Source organism: Bombina bombina, chromosome 1 (assembly GCF_027579735.1).
Source record: "Bombina bombina isolate aBomBom1 chromosome 1, aBomBom1.pri, whole genome shotgun sequence".
Lineage (NCBI taxonomy): Eukaryota > Metazoa > Chordata > Amphibia > Anura > Bombinatoridae > Bombina > Bombina bombina.
In genome coordinates, this window is record NC_069499.1 from 668,431,264 (window position 1) to 668,455,038 (window position 23,775).

Genomic DNA, 23,775 nt, shown 5'->3' on the forward strand with positions numbered 1-23,775 from the left:
AAAAATATATTCTGACAGGAAAACTTAGTGAATACTGAAAGCACCACCGGAGGGCAGCAAATACCTAAAAATGAGGAAAAAAGGAGAAAATTAGCAGCTGACACAGTCAGAGAGAAAGAAGAGCCGAAAGAAACAAAATTACTTTTCACGGAGAGGGCAGGAGGCGTCCACAGCACTACTGAGGTAAACAGAAGGCGGGCTGTGACGTCACTAAGAACGCCCACAAGATGGCACCGGAGCTCAAGATAGAAGGGAGAGGAGACAGAACACTCTCAGAGAAAAACAGCAGGTAAATTTTGTGACACAAAATGTTAGCAAAGAAAAAACCGGATAAGAGGAAAGTAGCTAGAACTAGGCACAGGGCAAAACGAACACTGCACAAAAAACGAGTGCAGGAAAAAACGGAATATAATGTAATAAAAAACGGAAGAGAAAAAATAAAGGCGAAAATGGAAAATATGTGTAGGAAGAGACACAAATATATAAGTAATATGGAAATAAAATGTGATAACAAATGTTAAATTAATAACAGTTGACAAGGTATAATAATAATAAATGAGAGAACAATTAGCCACACTTATATGTTGCATGAGCAGCAAAAGAAAGAGGAAGATGGGGTGCTCACTGGTCTGTTTATGGCCAATATGGATCATCTGATTGGTCCATTTTCTCTTTTGTCTCTAACCTAGCATTCTCATTGGCTAGTTATATAGACTCTATTTTTTCTGTTTTATTTTAAATGTGTATGTGTTTTATGTACTTTAAAAAGCTGCACTTGAGTAGTAAAGAAAGATAATGCAAATATGAAGTCTCTGGTCTTGTAATAAAATCTATGTGCACCATGTTTAAGCCATGTAATACAAGTCCCACTCTCCACCAATTATGACGCAAACTCCTAAAAAATCCACACATTAGTGAATTTTTCAACCACTTTTGATTGGAATATGCATAATCACATGATTTATGAAATCAGCCAATATGATTCAAATATACATATTAGACTATCACTAACAAATCAAAATGCTCGATACTTGTGTCATTGATCACTCATCATAACTTGTAAGTGCCATTTGTTACATTGTGTATTATACTTTGAAAGTATGTATATGTGAATTTAAAATTAAAGATAAACATTGATGCTGACATTAGGACACACAGTGTAATATTTTAGACAATGATTTTAAAATTCAAATTGATGTTTGATTCAATATAATCTTAAACTGATAGCTCAAAGGGATAGCCCACCTAACATTAAACTGTCATGATTCAGATATAGCAGAAATTTAAATCACCTCTTTACTGTCATGCTATTTTCAGTGTATTTCTTCCTTCTCTTGAACTCATTTTTCAGTAAGAAATGTCATCTTATATGCCAGCCCATTTTATAACACCTGTGTAGGGGTGGTTTTCAAAACTAGATTACAATCAGGAGGGATTACACAGGCACAGAGAGAAAACTGGCCCAGCTCTTAAAATATCCATTAATTGCAAATAAATACATATGATACTCTGATTAATAATTAATAATAAATTTACACTATATACATATAGTGGTATAAATAAACACAGAGATATGAAAGACATCATTGTTTAGAACAAAAAAAAAGGAATTTTGGGACATGTAAATATGTTTGCAAACGATTTCTGACATAACACACACACACAAATATATATATATATATATATATATATATATATACACACACACACACACAAGTATGTGCAGAGATATATGTACAAATTCTAGCATTAATAATCATTTATAAAAATAAAATATGAGATAAAAGCATATCATGACTTCTAGAAATACAAATACACATTAATTTATTTGAAAGTATCATATAACAGATTTTTTTGTATAACAAATCAATATAACAATAACTTTCTATGAGATATTATTTGTTGAGGTATAGATCTATCTACTTCTTGGACATTAACAGTTGAAAAATAAAAGATTAGCTTTAGAGAAATGTGCTTGTTCATGGACAGTAATGAAATGGTATAAATAAAGTTGGGAAAAACCTGAATAACCACGTCATCAATGACTGTAAGTTAACAACAGTCCGATGCTCTTCGCACCGTACTTAACGTGCGTGTTTTTGATGGCTTTTTTGATAAATAAGGGGATCGTATTCAGATCTGCAGCAACAATGTCTGGCGAGTGTATTGAAGCCGGCAAATGCACTGAGATTGACGCTTTGATAAATAGACCCCTATGACTCACTGAAGGCTCAGATGATGGTTAGCATTTATTTTATTAGCAATAAAGTATTTTTTAATTAAAGTATGTACATTGTATTTTAGACATAATGCTATTACACACTTAATAGACTACAATATAGTGTAAATATAAGTTTTATATGCACTGGGAAACAAAAAAATGAGTGTGACTCACTTTATTGTTATATTTACCTTATTAAGGTGGTCTGGAACCGAACCAGCAATATCTCTGAAGTATGTCTGTATATATATATATGTATATATAATTATATATAGGTATAGCTATATACAGATATATATATATATATATCTATATATATATATATATAGGAATATCTATTTAAAAATATATAGAACATATTCCCCTATGTGATGAACATTGGATTGTTGAATATTTACAGTAAATACACAGTATAACACTTTATTAAATATGAATCTTTCATAAATATATTACATTTTCAGCTACTTGACTGCAAAGTGCTCCAATGCACTTATACATATGAATATATGAATACATATGTATTTATGTGTTTATATGTGTATATTTCTGTAAATACATATATACACATATAAATACATATGTAAACACATAATACACACACACACATATATATATATGTATATATATTTATATAGACAGACATATTTAGACATGTATATGTATGTATCTCTATGTTAGAGCCGTTTGCCTGCCTTTTTGTTCTCTAATGCCTGAGACCTCATATCTTTGAGCCCTTATAACTTTTTGTGCACTATTTTATTATAATAATTTGTATTATATGGTGTTATGAGTGTAACTGTACTTTGTAATGTATTATTGATGTGTTTTGTGACACTTTTTTGTTTTGTGAAACAGTTAACCAGAGTTTTGAGGTTGCGGTAATCATTCTATCGTAAATCGCGATTGTGCTCACGCCTTTATATTTACATTTACTTTCAACTTGTAATACAAGCACTCCTTCTGAGGCTCGCAAACAGCCACCATAAACCCGATATCGCTTGCGGGTAACTGTTAGTGCGCCACTTGTAATCTGGCCCATAGATATTAAATCCATAACATCAATTGAAAGAGTTTCAGGCACCAAAAAAGTTCAACCTGTGGTGTTTCTAGTGATGCTAAAGGGTACGGAGTTCCCCTGGTTATTTTTTTTAGCAAACCCAGGTATCAAAGCTACCACAAATCTAGGTTCTGTTCTGTTCCTTTTAGACTTCAGTGAGTTCTGACAGATGATTTCACTCTAAGATGGAGAGTTTTTGAGAATTGGACCCTTGGTGTTTTAACAGTACAGGTAGCCCTCAGTTTACGTCGGGGTTAGGTTCCAGAAGGAATGGCTGTAAATTGAAACCTTTGTAAATTGAAGCCCAGTTTATAATGTAAGTCAATGAGAAGTGAGGGAGTTAGGTTCCAGGCCCCTCTCAAAATTGTCATAAGTAACATCTAATACATTATTTTTAAAGCTTTGAAATGAAGACTTTAAATGCTAAACAGCATTATAAACCTAATAAAATAATCACACAACACAGAATATATAATAAAACTAAGTTAAATGAACAAAAACATTTGCTAAACAGCATTATAAACCTAATAAAATAATCACACAACACAGACTTCACTTGCATTTTTCTGCAAACAGTTCTTTCTATGCATTTCAATCTGGACTGATTTATAGACAGGAAGATCTTGTTCATTTGAAATCTGCTTGATAGCTCAGGTCTGGTTAAACTGATTAATTTCAGCTTGCTTGGCTTTGCTGCAACACAAGCGGACAGCTCCACCTACTGGCTATTTTAATTGATGCACTGCTTCTCAATGCTTTTCAATAGCAGTCACATGATGGGAAAAAAAGGTTGTTATTCTGAAACGGTGTAAATTGAACCGTTGTAAACTGAGGGCTACCTGTATTTGATATTAGCTTTTGCGAGGAAATTTTTGTAGTTAAAAATAAATAAACATATCATTGTATTGATGGCACCAAGTAATTGTATATATTTACAAATTATGAAACTGGCACTAGAAATAGTAGGATTAGGGATAGGTAGATAAGTTATCCGGTGCTGACCCTAAATATATATATGCAAAAGGAGTTAGGTAAGGGAACCAAAAGGTTTAGGGTTTATTTAGCACTCATCCCTAAAAATGTAGAAGTTAAAAAATTGAATTTTTAATAATAACCATTTTAAAAAAACAAGGAAAATCCTTGATAATGTACCCACACTAAAACTGTTCACCTAGCCCCCCTGTTTCCTGGCCGATAGCAGCTCCCTCGGCTTCAGGTGTCAGGGACTAGGGACAGTATTAAAACCAATAGTAAGTGCACAACAAAGTGCTTACTGTAAGCACAAACGCGTTTCGGCTGTGTTAATCAGCCTTTCTCAATGTGGACAAGTAAGCCGAGGCCCGGGTGCCACCCCTTTATATAGTGCTTGTAAGAAAGTTCACAGCCAGTCCCTATCTTGCATTCACGTCCGCCCATTCAGTAACCAATCCCGAGCGGTATGTGGTAGGCGCGATTGCCAATTGCGGCGTGATTGGATCCAACAATTTTAGACGTACCAATCTCGAGTCAGCAGTGCTACAAGGGGGACTGGCCAGTCTATTAAGTATCGATCCTTTGTAAATACTCATCATTGGATGCATTCAATGTCGTAAATCCCTTTTTGCGATCAGTTACTGCTTTATCTATAGATCGTTATGTTGGTATATTATGTCCATATGTATGATTATTATGTACACATACATAGTCGTTATCTACCGGCTTAGGTGCTGCATGGCTAGATCAAAATCATGGTATTAAACCGATATGGCAACCCCTGTGTTATGTCAGTATATCATATCCCTATCAAGGATTGATATGTACACATACATTATCGTTATCCAGCGGCTTCGGTGCTGCATGGTTAGATCCGGTCCATGTTATGGAACCTGTGTGGGAACCCCTATGTTAGCTATTATGTGTAACCCTTCTATAGATATTTATTCAACCTTAACGTATGGTCATTAAGAACATTATTCTCACTATGTTGGTTTAATACAGTATCCTTTCTGTTCAGCACGCTGTATAATACTTTGAAGTTCACCTTCATTCTGTACTGCGTGAGCTGTCAAAGTAGAGATTACTATTATCCTATTTCCCAAACATATTTCCTACCTCTCATTGTACCCCTTAGTTAGTATCCGAATTACCTGAGCATATACAGATTTATAATAAAACATAAGTTTTTTATTTATTATCACATTGAAGCCCAATATACCTGGTTCGGAGTACAGGGTATTTACTTGGTTATACCTATGGTTCATTTTCTAAACTTACTATACATATTCTCCTATTCAAGTGTGGCTCTTTTTATTGCATTAGTATGAAAATACATATGCAATATAAAAGAAGCTCATTATGTGTAGTAAATGGTATGAATCATAGTTTTGAGGGTAGTGATGTTAATCGGAGTCATTAGGAGTTGGATTCCAATTGGAACATTATAAGGGAGATGGTGATATGAACTTATTAAAAAATAGCACTACGGGCGGCACTTTAAAAATGTGTTATCCAGTGTTATTCATTTGAAGACAATTATTGATAAATACCTTTGTATGGTTCTGACTTACAGTATCATCAAATATACTTGTCTGTTATAATAGCTCCTGGATACATGCAACATTAAAGGTTGCTAGGTAACACAAAAATATAAATTTAACATTTTAATCAGAGACTACCTATTTCTGATTCTTCTACCAGTATCACAGGAATACCCAATAATTGTTTGCTTCATTCATCCCATGTGGCATAACTGAGTTTAATTTGAATATCCAACCTGTTTCTTTTTGTAACAAAGCATTTTCGGTGTTGCCACCTCTGATGCCAGTATTCCTGTGATACTGGTAGAAGAATCAGAAATAGGTAGTCTCTGATTAAAATTTAAAATTTATCTTTTTGTGTTACCTAGCAACCTTTAATGTTGCATGTATCCAGGAGCTATTATAACAGACAAGTATATTTGATGATACTGTAAGTCAGAACCATACAAAGGTATTTATCAATAATTGTCTTCAAATGAATAACACTGGATAACACATTTTTAAAGTGCCGCCCGTAGTGCTATTTTTTAATAAGTTCATATCACCATCTCCCTTATAATGTTCCAATTGGAATCCAACTCCTAATGACTCCGATTAACATCACTACCCTCAAAACTATGATTCATACCATTTACTACACATAATGAGCTTCTTTTATATTGCATATGTATTTTCATACTAATGCAATAAAAAGAGCCACACTTGAATAGGAGAATATGTATAGTAAGTTTAGAAAATGAACCATAGGTATAACCAAGTAAATACCCTGTACTCCGAACCAGGTATATTGGGCTTCAATGTGATAATAAATAAAAAACTTATGTTTTATTATAAATCTGTATATGCTCAGGTAATTCGGATACTAACTAAGGGGTACAATGAGAGGTAGGAAATATGTTTGGGAAATAGGATAATAGTAATCTCTACTTTGACAGCTCACGCAGTACAGAATGAAGGTGAACTTCAAAGTATTATACAGCGTGCTGAACAGAAAGGATACTGTATTAAACCAACATAGTGAGAATAATGTTCTTAATGACCATACGTTAAGGTTGAATAAATATCTATAGAAGGGTTACACATAATAGCTAACATAGGGGTTCCCACACAGGTTCCATAACATGGACCGGATCTAACCATGCAGCACCGAAGCCGCTGGATAACGATAATGTATGTGTACATATCAATCCTTGATAGGGATATGATATACTGACATAACACAGGGGTTGCCATATCGGTTTAATACCATGATTTTGATCTAGCCATGCAGCACCTAAGCCGGTAGATAACGACTATGTATGTGTACATAATAATCATACATATGGACATAATATACCAACATAACGATCTATAGATAAAGCAGTAACTGATCGCAAAAAGGGATTTACGACATTGAATGCATCCAATGATGAGTATTTACAAAGGATCGATACTTAATAGACTGGCCGGTCCCCCTTGTAGCACTGCTGACTCGAGATTGGTACGTCTAAAATTGTTGGATCCAATCACACCGCAATTGGCAATCGCGCCTACCACATACCGCTCGGGATTGGTTACTGAATGGGCGGACGTGAATGCGAGATAGGGATTGGCTGTGAACTTTCTTACAAGCACTATATAAAGGGGTGGCACCCGGGCCTCGGCTTACTTGTCCACATTGAGAAAGGCTGATTAACACAGCCGAAACGCGTTTGTGCTTACAGTAAGCACTTTGTTGTGCACTTACTATTGGTTTTAATACTGTCCCTAGTCCCTGACACCTGAAGCCGAGGGAGCTGCTATCGGCCAGGAAACAGGGGGGCTAGGTGAACAGTTTTAGTGTGGGTACATTATCAAGGATTTTCCTTGTTTTTTTAAAATGGTTATTATTAAAAATTCAATTTTTTAACTTCTACATTTTTAGGGATGAGTGCTAAATAAACCCTAAACCTTTTGGTTCCCTTACCTAACTCCTTTTGCACCAAGTAATTGTAGCCTGATTAAGCAAAATATGTTCTAAATCCTTGTAAAGTTATCTTAGCATGTGCAAAAAAACGTGGTAATATAGGACAGGAAGAATATTATGCTTTCCAAACAAATAAAAACAAACAGTAAAATGTATGTGTGTCCTAAATATAAAAGCAAATACATCAAAAACAGTCAAAACAATCTAGACTGCAAGTTGAAATTCTGTGTATGGATGCATGAAAGAATCTTTTGTGGGAGCAATCTAGGCAGACTACACACAATCAGACAAGGGAACTAGCAGGTGTGGACTGGGCCAGGATGGCAATTTCCCCTCTGACCGGGCGTCGTTATCTAATGAAATCAGAGCCGGTGTTCTGTCGAAAACTCCAAGTCGTCAAAATCTCAAATTACTACACTTCCGGTGACTCTCCCATTTTTACTATTTGTTTTGCCTCTGTTAGGGGGTCGCCCTGCCGATCCTCTGGCATCCACCCCCAGGCAATGAAGTATGCAGTGAGGTTGTTTAAAATGCTGCTTATTAATCATAACATTTCAAAGGGTGACATTGCTGTTACTTGGGCCCTTGCACTTGCCTCCTGGGCCATACTTTATCAGTCCAGCAGGGACCAAGTGAAATACAACATTACAATTAGTAACTAATTTAGCGCTTTAGAGCAAAAGATGTTGAGCTCAAGCAATTGTGAGAGTGAAGAAAAGTAATATACTGGCTTCACAATATATGAATTTAAACTGATGGTAGAATCCACCCTTTAAGAATAAATAGGTAAAAATAATAATTATGTAGGATAGCCACAAGATAGTCCATCCTCACCATAAATTAAATTACACCTAGATTTAGAGTTTTGCGGCCAAAAGGGTGCATTAGCTACGCATGTTTTTTTTCTAGCGCTGCTTCTAAACAACGCTGGTATTTAGAGTTCTCTGAAGGGCTGCGTTAGGCTCCAAAAAGGGAGCGTACAGGCATATTTACCGCCACTTCAACTCTCAATACCAGCGTTGCTTACGGTAGTGCAGTGATGTGCAGTCACTAGAGGCAGGTGAGGCAGTGCTTCACCTCTCATATGGGCAAAAATATATATATTTTTTTATTGGCTTTAAAAAAAAAATTGTAATTTTTTTCCCCCAGCATTTTTTTTTTCTCACAGCTATATGTTGTGCAATGGAGAGGCACAAGCAGGTCTGCCCACCATTACACAACATGCTGCACCATCTACTGGATGCAAGTGGTTAAGATCATTGCATGGCTCATTAACTGCTTATTTGAGGCAGTCCTATTTGGGCTGAACCAATCCAGCGAGAGGCATTAGTAAGTGGAACATAGGGTTGGGGCTGGATGTTAAATCATATAAAACAAAACAAAAACGGAAAAAACCAACTTTCATATATTTTGTTGCTGTCTTGTGAACCTGCTAGCTTTGCTAAAGTGAAAAAGAGAGTTCTGTTCTTCCCCTCTAAGTGCAGTGGAATGTGCCACTGTCACTTCCTGAATCCTTACAGAGCAGGAGAGAGGCACAGAGAGCAGTGTTTCACCCACATCTTATTAAAGTATGATTTTACTGAAAAGGATTCTGTTAGTGAAAATGATCATTTAATGAATGTGGTTTAGTGTTTTTTTTACTCTTTTACAGCAGGGTCGTTTTTGTATTTTGTTTACTCAAACTTTACACCCACTAACTTAGCAGCTTGCCTCTGTACTTCACACTAAATTATAGACTAATTTTCTGAACTCTCTGTAGCTCTGCTGTTTTATTACTTTAAAATGCAGTGCCCCCCCTTGTGTGTGTGTGTCTATCTCTATCTATCCATCTCTCTCCTTATGTGTTGTTCTCCCCAGTGACGTGCAGTGACGTCAGAGGCTGATGAGGCAGTGGCTAGGATACGCCTTCATTCTTTAGATATCCTTTGTTGAAGAAATAGCAATGCACATGGGTGAGCCAATCACATGAGGTATCTATGTGCAGCCACCAATCAGCAGCTACTGAGCATATTTAGATATGATTTTCAACAAAGGACATCAAAAGAATGAAGAAAATTAGATATTAGATGTAAATTGGAAAGTTATTTAAATTTGCATATGGGTTTCATATGGGTTTCATGTCCCTTTAAATGGTGTCTTGGAAAACTGGTCAACTTAGTAAACATCTGATTTTAGTCTAAAAGGATTGTAACAGAAACTCTTGCCAGATAACACAATGCTTGCTCTGATTATGAGATCTAGAAATCCATGCCCATTAAAATATGTTTAAAACATACTTTTTACTTTAATGCTGCAAATTATGCTTATAGATTCCTTCATTACATAAGGGATGAGAGTCAGAGGGGGAGAAAGAGAGACAGAGAGAGAAAGAGACCATGGGGGAGAACCAGTGATGTGCAGTCACTAGAGGCAGGTGAGGCAGTGCTTCACCTCTCATATGGGCAAAAATATATATATTTTTTTATTGGCTTTAAAAAAAAAATTGTAATTTTTTTCCCCCAGCATTTTTTTTTTCTCACAGCTATATGTTGTGCAATGGAGAGGCACAAGCAGGTCTGCCCACCATTACACAACATGCTGCGCCATCTACTGGATGCAAGTGGTTAAGATCATTGCATGGCTCATTAACTGCTTATTTGAGGCAGTCCTATTTGGGCTGAACCAATCCAGCGAGAGGCATTAGTAAGTGGAACATAGGGTTGGGGCTGGATGTTAAATCATATAAAACAAAACAAAAACGGAAAAAACCAACTTTCATATATTTTGTTGCTGTCTTGTGAACCTGCTAGCTTTGCTAAAGTGAAAAAGAGAGTTCTGTTCTTCCCCTCTAAGTGCAGTGGAATGTGCCACTGTCACTTCCTGAATCCTTACAGAGCAGGAGAGAGGCACAGAGAGCAGTGTTTCACCCACATCTTATTAAAGTAAGATTTTACTGAAAAGGATTCTGTTAGTGAAAATGATCATTTAATGAATGTGGTTTAGTGTTTTTTTTACTCTTTTACAGCAGGGTCGTTTTTGTATTTTGTTTACTCAAACTTTACACCCACTAACTTAGCAGCTTGCCTCTGTACTTCACACTAAATTATAGACTAATTTTCTGAACTCTCTGTAGCTCTGCTGTTTTATTACTTTAAAATGCAGTGCCCCCCCTTGTGTGTGTGTGTCTATCTCTATCTATCCATCTCTCTCCTTATGTGTTGTTCTCCCCCATGGTCTCTTTCTCTCTCTGTCTCTCTTTCTCCCCCTCTGACTCTCATCCCTTATGTAATGAAGGAATCTATAAGCATAATTTGCAGCATTAAAGTAAAAAGTATGTTTTAAACATATTTTAATGGGCATGGATTTCTAGATCTCATAATCAGAGCAAGCATTGTGTTATCTGGCAAGAGTTTCTGTTACAATCCTTTTAGACTAAAATCAGATGTTTACTAAGTTGACCAGCTTTCCAAGACACCATTTAAAGGGACATGAAACCCATATGAAACCCATATGCAAATTTAAATAACTTTCCAATTTACATCTAATATCTAATTTTCTTCATTCTTTTGATGTCCTTTGTTGAAAATCATATCTAAATATGCTCAGTAGCTGCTGATTGGTGGCTGCACATAGATACCTCATGTGATTGGCTCACCCATGTGCATTGCTATTTCTTCAACAAAGGATATCTAAAGAATGAAGGCGTATCCTAGCCACTGCCTCATCAGCCTCTGACGTCACTGCACGTCACTGCGGTAGTGGCTAGCTAGAAAAACGTGCTCGTGCATGATTCCCCCATAGGAAACAATGGGGCAGTTTGGGCAGAAAAAAACCTAACACCTGCAAAAAAGCAGTGTTAAGCTCCTAACGCAGCCCCATTGTTTCCTATGGGGAAACACTTTCTAAGTCTGCACCTAACACCCTAACATGTACCCCGAGTCTAAACACCCCTAACCTTACACTTATTAACCCCTAATCTGCCGCCCCCGCTATCACTGACCCTTGCATTACACTTTTAACCCCTAAACTGCCGCTCCGGACACCGCCGCAACCTACATTATACCAATGTACCCCTAATCTGCTGCCCCTAACATTGCAGACACCTACATAATATTTATTAACCCCTAATCTGCCCCCTCAATGTCGCCGCTACCTTACCTACACTTATTAACCCCTAATCTGCCGACCTCGCCGCCACTCTAATAAATGTATTAACCCCTAAACCGCTGTACTCCCGCCTCGCAAACTCTATAATAAATAATATTAACCCCTAATCTGCCCTCCCTAACATCGCCGCCACCTAACTTCAAGTATTAACCCCTAATCTGCCGACCGGACCTCGCCGCTACTATAATAAATGTATTAACCCCTAAAGCTAAGTCTAACCCTAACCCTAACACCCCCTAAGTTAAATATAATTTTATTCTAACAAAATAAATTAACTCTTATTAAATAAAGTATTCCTATTTAAAGCTAAATACTTACCTGTAAAATAAAGCCTAATATAGCTACAATATAACAAATAATTATATTGTAGCTATTTTAGGATTTATATTTATTTTGTATTTATTTTAACTAGGTACAATAGCTATTAAATAGTTATTTACTATTTAATAGCTACCTAGTTAAAATAATTACAAAATTACCTGTAAAATAAAGCCTAACCTAAGTTACAATTAAACCTAACACTACACTATCAATAAATTAATTAAATAAATTAACTACAATTACATACAATTAAATAAACTAAACTAAATTACAAAAACAAACAAACACTAAATTACAAAAAATAAAAAAAGATTACAAGAATTTTAAGCTAATTACACCTACTCTAAGCCCCCTAATAAAATAACAAAGCCCCCTAAAATAAAAGAAATTCCCTACCCTAATCTAAATTAAAAAGGTTAACATCTCTATTACCTTACCAGCCCTTAAAAGGGCTTTTTGCGGGGCATGCCCCAAAGAAATCAGCTCTTTTGCCTGTAAAAAAACAAACACAATACCACCCCCCAACATTACAACCCACCACCCACATACCCCTACTCTAACCCAAACCCCCCTTAAATAAACCTAACACTACCCCCCTGAAGATCTCCCTACCTTGAGCCGTGTTCACCCAGCCTGGCACCGATGGACAAAAAGAAGACATCCGGAGCGGCAGAAGTCTTCATCCTATCCGGGCAGAAGAGGACATCCGGACCAGCAGACATGCTCATCCAAGCGGCATCTTCTATCTTCATCCATCCGACGAGGAGCGGCTCCATCTTCAAGACCTCCGGCGCGGAACATCCTTCTTCTACCCGATGAATGAAGGTTCCTTTAAGTGATGTCATCCAATATGGCGTCCCTCGAATTCCGATTGGCTGATAGGATTCTATCAGCCAATCGGAATTAAGGTAGGAAAAATCTGATTGGCTGATTGAATCAGCCAATCAGATTCAAGTTCAATCAGATTGGCTGATCCAATCAGCCAATCAGATTGAGCTCGCATTCTATTGGCTGATCGGAACAGACGTTAGTGTTTAAACTATATAAAATATTAAAATCTTACTGAATAAGAAATATGTAAAATATTAAACTTTCAATAAGAAATCATATTTAGAGTTTAAAAAACTCCCTAATAATGGTGAAAATTAAAAATAGGGAGGCTCACAAGAAAAACTAGAGAACTCAGAAAATCCTTTGTTAGAAGATGTTGCTTATAAAAACAAAATGTATGCTTACCTGATAAATTGATATCTTTCCGGATATGGAGAGTCCACGACGTCATCAATTACTAGTGGGAATATCACTCCTGGCCAACAGAAGGAGGCAAAGAGCACCACAGCAAAGATGTTAAGTGTCACTCTCCTACCCATAATCCCCAGTCATTCAACCGAAAGGAAAATGGAAAAAAGGTGTAGAGGTGCCTGATGTTTAGTAAAAAAATAACTGTCTAAAGGTTAAGGGTGGGGTCGTGGACTCTCCATATCTGGAAAGAAATAAAATGTATCAGGTAAGCATACATTTTGTTTTCTTTCCTAAGATATGGAGAGTCCACAACTTCATCAATTACTAGTGGGAACCAATACCCAAGCTAGAGGACACAGATGACTAGGGAGGGAGAACAAGAAAGGCAAACCTAAACAGAAGGCACCACCACTTAAAGAACCTTTCTCCCAAAAGAAGCCTCAGTCGAGGCAAAAGTATAAAATTTGGAAAAAGTATGCAGAGAGGACCAAGTTGCAGCCTTGCAAATCTGTTCCATAGAAGCTTAGTTTTTGAAAGCCCAACAAGAGGAGACAGCCCTGGTGGAATGAGCCGTAAGTCTGTCAGGAGGCTGCTGACCAGCAGTCTCATAAGCAAAACAAATTATACTTCTCAACCAGAGAGAAAGAGAAGTAGCAGTAGCTTTCTGACCTTTATGCTTTTCAGAGAAATAAACAAACAGGGCGGAGGACTGGCAAAAATCCTTAGTCGACTGTTGGTAGAGTTTCAGAGCATGCACAACATCCAAATTATGCAGCAAACGTTCCTTATGAGAAGAAGGATTAGGACATAGAGAAGGAACAACAATTTCCTGATTAATATTTCTATCCAAAACCACTTTAGGACGAAAACCCAACTTAGTATGAAGAACTGCCTTGTCAGCATGAAAAATAAGGTAAGGTGCATCAAGGAAAGGGAATGATGTCCATGGAAGCGGCCATCAGACCAATTACCACCATACATTGATGGCCAAACAGTAGACTGCAGAGAGAGGCAAGAGGAAAGAATTTTGTTTTCTGATTTTTGTCAGAATTTTTTTTCATAGATAGGGAATCTATAATGGTCCTTAAGAAAACCACCCTTGTAGCTTGAACAAGGGAACTATTTTCCAGATTCACTTTCCATTCGTGGGAACATAGAAAAGACAACAAGATCTCTGTATGAGAGTTTGCTTGTTGAAAAGATGGCGCCTATACCCAACCAATACCCAAGCTAGAGGACACAGATGACTAGGGAGGGAGAACAAGACAGGCAAACCTAAACAGAAGGCACCACCGCTTAAAGAACCTTTCTCCCAAAAGAAGCCTCAGTCGAGGCAAAAGTATAAAATTTGGAAAAAGTATGCAGAGAGGACCAAGTTGCAGCCTTGCAAATCTGTTCCATAGAAGCTTAGTTTTTGAAAGCCCAACAAGAGGAGACAGCCCTGGTGGAATGAGCCGTAAGTCTGTCAGGAGGCTGCTGACCAGCAGTCTCATAAGCAAAACAAATTATACTTCTCAACCAGAGAGAAAGAGAAGTAGCAGTAGCTTTCTGACCTTTATGCTTTTCAGAGAAATAAACAAACAGGGCGGAGGACTGGCAAAAATCCTTAGTCGACTGTAGGTAGAGTTTCAGAGCATGCACAACATCCAAATTATGCAACAAACGTTCCTTATGAGAAGAAGGATTAGGACATAGAGAAGGAACAACAATTTCCTGATTAATATTTCTATCCAAAACCACTTTAGGACGAAAGCCCAACTTAGTATGAAGAACTGCCTTGTCAGCATGAAAAATAAGGTAAGGTGCATCACACTGCAAAGCCGAGAGCTCCGAGACTCTCTGAGCAGAAGAAATAGCAAAAAGAAACAAAACCTTCCAAGATAACAACTTAAAATCTATGGAATGCAAAGGCACAAATGGAGCCTGCTGCAAAACTTTAAGAACAAGGTTAAGGCTCCAAGGAGGAGCAACAGACTTAAACACAAGCCTGATTCTGACTAGGGCCTGACAAAAGGATTAAACATCTGGCTCATCCGCCAGACATTTATGCAACAAAATAGATAATGCAGAAATCTGACCCTTCAGAGAATTGTCTGACAATCTTTTTTCCAGACATTCCTGGAGAAAAGATAAAATCCTAGGAATCCTGACCCTACTCCAAGAGTAGCCCATGGACTCGCACCAACAAAGGTATTTACGTCATACCTTTTGGTAAATCTTTCTAGTAACAGGTTTGCAAGCCTGACCCTGGTCTCAATGACCAACTCAGAAAAACCATGCTTAGACAGAACTCAGCGTTCAATCTCCAAGCAGTCAGCTTTAGAGAAACAATATTTGGATGAAGGAATAGACCCTGAGTTAGAAGATCCATCCTCAGAGGCAGCCTCCAAGGTGGAAGAGATGACATTTTCACTAGGTCTGCATACCAGATCCTGTGAGGCCATGCAGGAGCTATTAGAATTACGGACGCTCTCTCCTGTTTGATAAGAGCAATGACACGTGGAAGGAGAGCAAACAGAGGAAACAGATATGCCAGACTAAAATCCCAAAGGTTGGCCATAGCATCTATAAGGGATCTCTCGACCTTAAACCGTACCTTGGAAGCTTGGCATTCTGCCGAGACACCATCAGATACAACTCTGGCATCCCCCAATTGAGGGTTAACCTGGAGAACACCTCCGGATGGAGTGCCCACTCCCCGGGATGAAATGTTTGTCTGCTCAAGATGTCTGCTTCCCAGTTGTCCACACCTGGAATGTGGATGGCAGAAAGACAGCAATTATGGGTTTCCGCCCACTGAACAATCAGAGCCACCACCTTCATGGCTAAGGAACTCCAAGTTCCTCCCTGGTGATTTATGTAAGCCACAGAGGTGATATTGTCCGACTGGAACCTGATAAACTGGGCTAAGGACAACTGAGGCCAAGCCATCAGACCATTGTAAATCACTCTCAACTCCAAGATATTTATGGGGAGAGCAGACTCCTCCCGAGTGCATAGGCCCTGCGCCCTTAACGAGTCACAGACTGGCGTCCATGGTTACAATCACCCAGGAAGGTCTCCGGAAGCATGTGCCCCGAGACAGAGGCTCCTGAGAAAGCCGCCACGAGAGAGAGTCTCTTGTCAACTGGTCTAGATCTATCCTCTGAGACTGATCTAAATGGTCTCTGTTCCATTGTCTGAGCATGCATAATTTCATAGTTCTCAAATGGAATCAAGGAAAGGGAATGATGTCCATGGAAGCGGCCATCAGACCAATTCCCACCATACATTGATGGCCAAACAGTAGACTGCAGAGAGAGGCAAGAGGAAAGAATTTTGTTTTCTGATTTTTGTCAGAATTTTTTTTTCATAGATAGGGAATCTATAATGGTCCTTAAGAAAACCACCCTTGTATCTTGAACAAGGGAACTATTTTCCAGATTCACTTTCCATTCGTGGGAACATAGAAAAGACAACAAGATCTCTGTATGAGAGTTTGCTTGTTGAAAAGATGGCGCCTAAACCAATATGTCATCCAGGCAGGGTGCCACTGCAATTCCAAGAGACCTGATCACTGCCAAGAGAACCCCAGAACCTTAGAGAAAATTCTGGGACCTGTGGCAAGGTCAAACGGAAGAGCCACAAACTGAAAGTGTTTGTCTAGAAAGGAGAATCTCAGGTACTTGTGATGATCCCTGTGGATTGGAACATGAAGATATGCATCCTTCAGGTCTATGGTCAACATGAACTGACCCTCTTGGACCAAGAATGGAATGAATGGTTTCCATTTTGAAGGATGGAACCCTGAGAAACTTGTTGAGACACTTTAGGTCTAGTATAGGACGGAAAGTTCCCTCCTTTTTGGGAACCACAAACAGATTTGAAAAGAATCCCACGCCCTGTTCCCAGGAACTGGGACTATCACCCCCAGGGAAGAAAGGTCCCGAACGCAATTCAAGAATGCCTCTCTTTTAATCTGGTCTGCAGATTATCTTAAGAGGTGAAACCTGCCCCTGGGAGGAAAAAATTTGAATTCTATTTTGTAACCCTGAGACGCTATGTCCACAGCCCAAGGATCTGGAACATCTTGTATCCATGCTTGATAAAACAGAGAAAGTCTGCCCCCCACTTGATCCGATCCCGGACCGGGGGGCAAACCCTTCATGCTAATTTAGACTCAGCTGCAGGTTTGTTTGTTTGCTTCCCCTTGTTCCAAGACTGATTGGGTTTTCAAAAAGACTTGGACTGTTCCTGCTTGGAAGAGGGAGAGGAAGACTTTCCTTTGAAGTTACGAAAGGAACGAAAATTACTTTGACATCCTTTAGATCTATTCTTCTTGGCTTGTGGTAGAAAATACCATTTTCCACCAGAAATGTCATAGATTATTTCTGCCAGACCAGGTCCAAACAAGGTCTTACCCTTGTAAGGAAGCACCAGAAGCTTGGACTAAGAAGAAACATCCACTGACCAAGACTTCAACCACAATTCCCTGCAAGCTAGCACAGTGAAGCCAAATATCTTGGCTCCCAGTTTAATAACTTGCATGGTAGCATTAGAAATAAAGGAGTTGGCTAGCTTGAGAGCCTTAATCCTGTCTTGGATCTCCTCCTAAGGAGTCTCTACTTGAAGAGAATCAGACAAGGCATCGTACCAATAATATGCTGCACTAGACACAGTGGCAATACAAACTGCAAGTTGCCATTGAAGACCTTGATGAACATACATTTTCTTCAAATAAGCCTCCAGCTTTTTGTCCATTGGATCCTTAAAAGAGCAGCTATCCTCTATAGGAATAGTAGTTCTCTTAGCCAGAGTAGAAATTGCCCCATCTACTTTAGGCACCATACGCCATGAATGTTTAATGGAGTCAGTGACAGGAAACCTTTTTTTAAAAACAGGAGATGGGGAAAAAGGTATCCCTGGTTTCTTCCATTCTTGCGTAATAATCTCCATTGCACGGTCTGGAACAGGAAACACTTCCACAGAGGAAGGAACATCAAAGTATTTATTAAGTTTACTTGATTTTTTAGGGTTGAAAACGACAGGCGAGTCGGAGTCGTCCAATGTAGCCAAAACCTCCTTTAACAATAGATGAAGGTGTTCAAGCGTAATTCTGAAGGATACTACTTCAGCATCAGATGAAGGAATTATACTGTCTGATGACGGAACAGAAACCTTACTATCTGACTCTCTAATTTTCCTTTTGTGTTTTCCCTTCAACATGGGAAAAGCAGATAATGACGCTGATACCGCAGAAGATACCTGTGCAGCAATATCTGCACGCAAATAAACTCTGCTAGGAGGCTGAAAAGAACTGCAGGTCACTGGATGTGACACCATAGCCCAAACAGCATAATCCTGAGAGACATAAGGTTCATTAAAAAGTTTTGTCTTTAAACTTCAAAGTCTTTTCAATACATGAGGAACAAAATTGCAAAGGGACAACAATTTGGGCCTCTAAACATAATAAACAAGTATTTAAAAGAGGAGACTCCTGCTCCATATCTTTAGCAGACATTGCAAAAATGGCTAAATTCCTACTGGGACTTTAAAAATCTCAGAGCGATATAATGCTCAGGAAATGTACCCCCAAGGAACCTCTACACCTCAGCACTACACTGGGGGCCGCAGACACAGCCATTTGTAACTGCCGTCAAAGTCCACAGGGAGAAGGCCCCCTCCGGATGGAGGATTAGATGTTCTATGGGGAACTGCATGTGGAGTGGATAATGTAGCAAGGGTAGTAATCTCATGGCGCTAATAGCTGAAGATACTTTTGTGAAATTTGTGTGAAATTATTGTCTGTAATGGATATCAGTGATAAATCTTTAGAGTATAGATAAAGTCAGATCAGAAAAGTTTCTAAAAGACAAGTGGTTTATTGATTACAATATGATTAAAAAGATTTTTTAGAGACGTCTCTAGTACAATTCGATCAGAAAAAGTTACAAAAACATGAAAATAAAAGTAGTACTGATTAGTACTTCATGAGAAATATTAGTTTACTGCTTATTTTATTGGTCACTCGAAAAATATCTACTGTGATGTGACTAAGCAATTTGCCAAGATTTCTCGTGAGTATTTCAGAGTTCATAGGGTTACACATAAACTTCCATTTAAAATTCACATATCAACTTGATAAAACTTGTGTATAAAATGGGGCTTAAAGTAGAGCTGTGCATGAGAAAAAATATATTATATAAAGTTGTATCTTTGTACCAAATTAGATCAGGCCTTTGTGTTAATTTCACAACAAACTTTCAGAAATAATTATCATGTCCATATGTATGAACCAAAAGAAATGTCCAGTAATCTTATATTGCAAGTATCTTAAGATTGCAGTTTGCAACTCTCATACGGATGGTACCTTATCGTATGCGTGAACAAAAGCAGGGTATCCTGTGCGTCCTGCGGCTCGGTACTTCTGACAGTGTCCTCGTGTTGTTGGCGTCTGACGTCACACCCGATGTGTGGGGGTTTGTCTTGCGTCTGCCAATCACTGCTTAGACAATTGTAAATATGCAGAATACCTCCTTGCATCCGATACTAGGTATGCAAATTTCTTCTTATTTCTGATACTTAGTACTTATTAGGTACCGGTCAGCGGAGATGTATCTAATGAAGATAAATTCACCTGCACTTAGTGCTGTTCGCACGCAGGTTCCAATGATGTTTCTCTTTAGTGTCCTTTATTAACAATCAACCCGGGTTGGTTCATTCGGCTCAGATAATAGTGGAGTCAAGTATGCAGTCTTTAACTTCTACGCGTTTCACTCCCTCCAGGAGCTTTATCAAGAAATTGATTGTTAATAAAGGACACTAAAGAGAAACATCATTGGAACCTGCGTGCGAACAGCACTAAGTGCAGGTGAATTTATCTTCATTAGATACATCTCCGCTGACCGGTACCTAATAAGTACTAAGTATCAGAAATAAGAAGAAATTTGCATACCTAGTATCGGATGCAAGGAGGTATTCTGCATATTTACAATTGTCTAAGCAGTGATTGGCAGACGCAAGACAAACCCCCACACATCGGGTGTGACGTCAGACGCCAACAACACGAGGACACTGTCAGAAGTACCGAGCCGCAGGACGCACAGGATACCCTGCTTTTGTTCACGCATACGATAAGGTACCATCCGTATGAGAGTTGCAAACTGCAATCTTAAGATACTTGCAATATAAGATTACTGGACATTTCTTTTGGTTCATACATATGGACATGATAATTATTTCTGAAAGTTTGTTGTGAAATTAACACAAAGGCCTGATCTAATTTGGTACAAAGATACAACTTTATATAATATATTTTTTCTCATGCACAGCTCTACTTTAAGCCCCATTTTATACACAAGTTTTATCAAGTTGATATGTGAATTTTAAATGGAAGTTTATGTGTAACCCTATGAACTCTGAAATACTCACGAGAAATCTTGGCAAATTGCTTAGTCACATCACAGTAGATATTTTTCGAGTGACCAATAAAATAAGCAGTAAACTAATATTTCTCATGAAGTACTAATCAGTACTACTTCTATTTTCATGTTTTTTTAACTTTTTCTGATCGAATTGTACTAGAGACGTCTCTAAAAAATCTTTTTAATCATATTGTAATCAATAAACCACTTGTCTTTTAGAAACTTTTCTGATCTGACTTTATCTATACTCTAAAGATTTATCACTGATATCCATTACAGACAATAATTTCACACAAATTTCACAAAAGTATCTTCAGCTATTAGCGCCCTTACAAAACCTCTCCTTTTTTCACGACACATTACTTTTAGACTGAAGGATCTAAAAACACTGTAAGGGGTTTGATACGTTATTTCACCAGCGCACTATTTTCCCACACTCCTTCACATAGTAATCTCATGGGACACCGAGTCCTGAGAGGTAGATGGCTCAGAGGGACTAATAGCCTTAGCAGGCTTGTTTCCCTTCTTAGACATTATAACAGTGTTAAGTCATTTAGAACATAATTGAGTGGGCGGGAAAACAACGGCCTCCTCACAATATAAACAGGTATGATTTAGTACAGTACCTTCTAACATTTCATAGTCCTCCATAGCTCAGGTTATACCCACAGAAAGACACAGATAAAAACGTGTTTTATTATAGAAAACTTTACCTTTATACTTCCAATGGCTGGGGCACTCAACACCTTCTAGACCCAGACAGTTAAAGGATGAAACGCTCTCCTCAGGTTCAAGTCTCTGCCGGAATGGAGTAAAAGATAGTTCTTCCCCTGTTATTACAATACAGCAAGTAATTAGAGCTGTGCAAAACTTTCAAAAATGAAAGTGAAACTTAAAAGTGAAACCTGTTTTGTTCCAGCCAAAAAACAAATTATGCTTACCTTATAATTTTCTTTTCTTCCGATGGAAAGAGTCCACAGCTGCATTCATTACTTTTGGGAAATAAGAACCTGGCCACCAGGAGGAGGCAAAGACACCCCAGCCAAATTCTTAAATACTCCTCCCACTTCCCTCATCCCCCAGTCATTCTGCCGACGAACAAGGGACAGTAGAAGAAATATCTGGGTGAAAAGGTGCCAGAAGAATAAAAAACAAGACGCCCCACATAAAAAAAGACGGATGGGGAGCTGTGGACTCTTTCCATTGGAAGGAAAGAAAATTATCAGGTAAGCAGAATTTACGTTTTTCTTCCGAAATGGAAAGAGTCCACAGCTGCATTCATTACTTTGGGAAAACAATACCCAAGCTATAGAGGACACTGAATGCCAAAACAAGAGGGTATAATAGGTGGCCCATTCTGAGGGCACCAAGCCTGAAAACCACTACCCAACAAGAAAACCCTGCTTCGTCCAAAGCCGAGAAAAACAGAAAGGGAAAAGGCCCCAAGGACACTGACCAGCAGATAGCCCGGAAACATAGGTAGATACAACTGAGCCAACAGTCCTCTGGAAGACACCGTCGCCCCACAGTCGGTCCCCCACCACACACCCTTTATTAGCAAAGGGAGCCCCCGCCGAAACTCCCAAAGGAATAAGGCACAGAAGAACCAAATGGGAACCGAAAGGTACCACAAACCCCATAACAGGAAAAAAACAAAAACAAACCAAGCTCGCAAGACCTAAAAGGGTCCTGACAACAAGGGGAGGCAACGCACAATCCCAATAGAACCACAAGGTTTAAAACTGGAAGCAGAACAGAGAAAAAATTCTCAACATCCTGCAAAGGATTGGAACAGCTATCTAGCAGTCGGTCAAGGCGCAAACAGCTGTAGCTGGTTTCAAAGAGCAACCCTTCACTTGCCACGCAGCAAGTCAAAAAGCGCCTAGGAACAACTGAAAATGGAGACCAAACATCATCCGAACTCAGAACCCTGAGGAGTTCTGGCAAAATTACATGTAGCAGACCCAGATGAGGTACACACCAGAGTCAAGAACACTCAGCCATCCTCAGGATGACACAGAGAAAAGCTTGCTAGAAGCGGCTACCATAAAGTAGATAAAAATATTTCCCTGTAATGGGAATCAAACCTGAGTTATCAAAGTCGTAAGCTGTTGCTCTAACCATTATACTAAGCTAGAGCACTGCTAAACCTCCATTACAGAAGGCACACTTTAGGCAACTGAAACCGCCAGACCGACACATAGGTCTCAAAATAAAAGGAGAGCCCAGAACCTCAACGAGGACCAATGCGCCTCCAAGATCCGAGAGAACAACTGATACCAGAATCTACCTCCAGCCGGGCCAGCCCAAGCATTGGCAGGTCTGAAACCAGGGGACCAGAAAACCCCCAAGCTCAAACAGCGAGCGGAAAAAATGGCACAGCCATAACAATAGTGCTCAGGTGCCAACCCAAAAACCACATGGATACCGTTGACAAGGCCTTAGACCTAGAGGTCTAGCTAAAGGCCCAACATAAACTCAAGGCGGAGCCAGCAACTCTCCAAATGTACAGAACAACCTAGAGAGTGTACCTATCTCTGAAATAGGTTAACCCGTCTGTCCTACCCTCCTGAAACCAGGATAAGCCCCAAGATAAGAACTACACTTTTGAAGGAAAGATAAAAGCCCCCCAAGACAAAGGGGGGCCAGCAAGCGGTCCGGGAGGACAGAGCACCTGCCCCCCAGGACACAGCCGTAGGCTGAACCAAGAGAACAGAATTCCAACGCCCTGACCTGGAAGGAATCCCCTGAAGACCTAACTGGCTATCACACAGACAAGGTGCCATATCTGCAGTGGTTCCACAGTGAATGCCTTTGCTTGCAGTGCAGCTAAGTCATCACACTATTTCAGCAAGCCAACCAAGGGAACCGACCATAGACAAAAGGCAAGCCCAGGGGGCATCAGCACCCAGAAAAACCTGGTC

At 38.9% G+C, this 23,775-nt stretch overlaps 1 protein-coding gene across 1 annotated transcript in view; it reads left to right on the forward strand.

Annotated features, from left to right (window-relative positions):
- Nucleotides 1-266: 266 nt before the first annotated feature.
- The window catches only part of ATG4A (autophagy related 4A cysteine peptidase), a 179,209-nt gene continuing 155,700 nt past the window's right edge, over nt 267-23,775 (forward strand). Inside the window, exon 1 of the mRNA XM_053699137.1 lies at nt 267-289. The gene's annotated coding sequence lies outside the window, so the exon portion shown is untranslated. The remainder of the gene's footprint in view (nt 290-23,775) is intronic.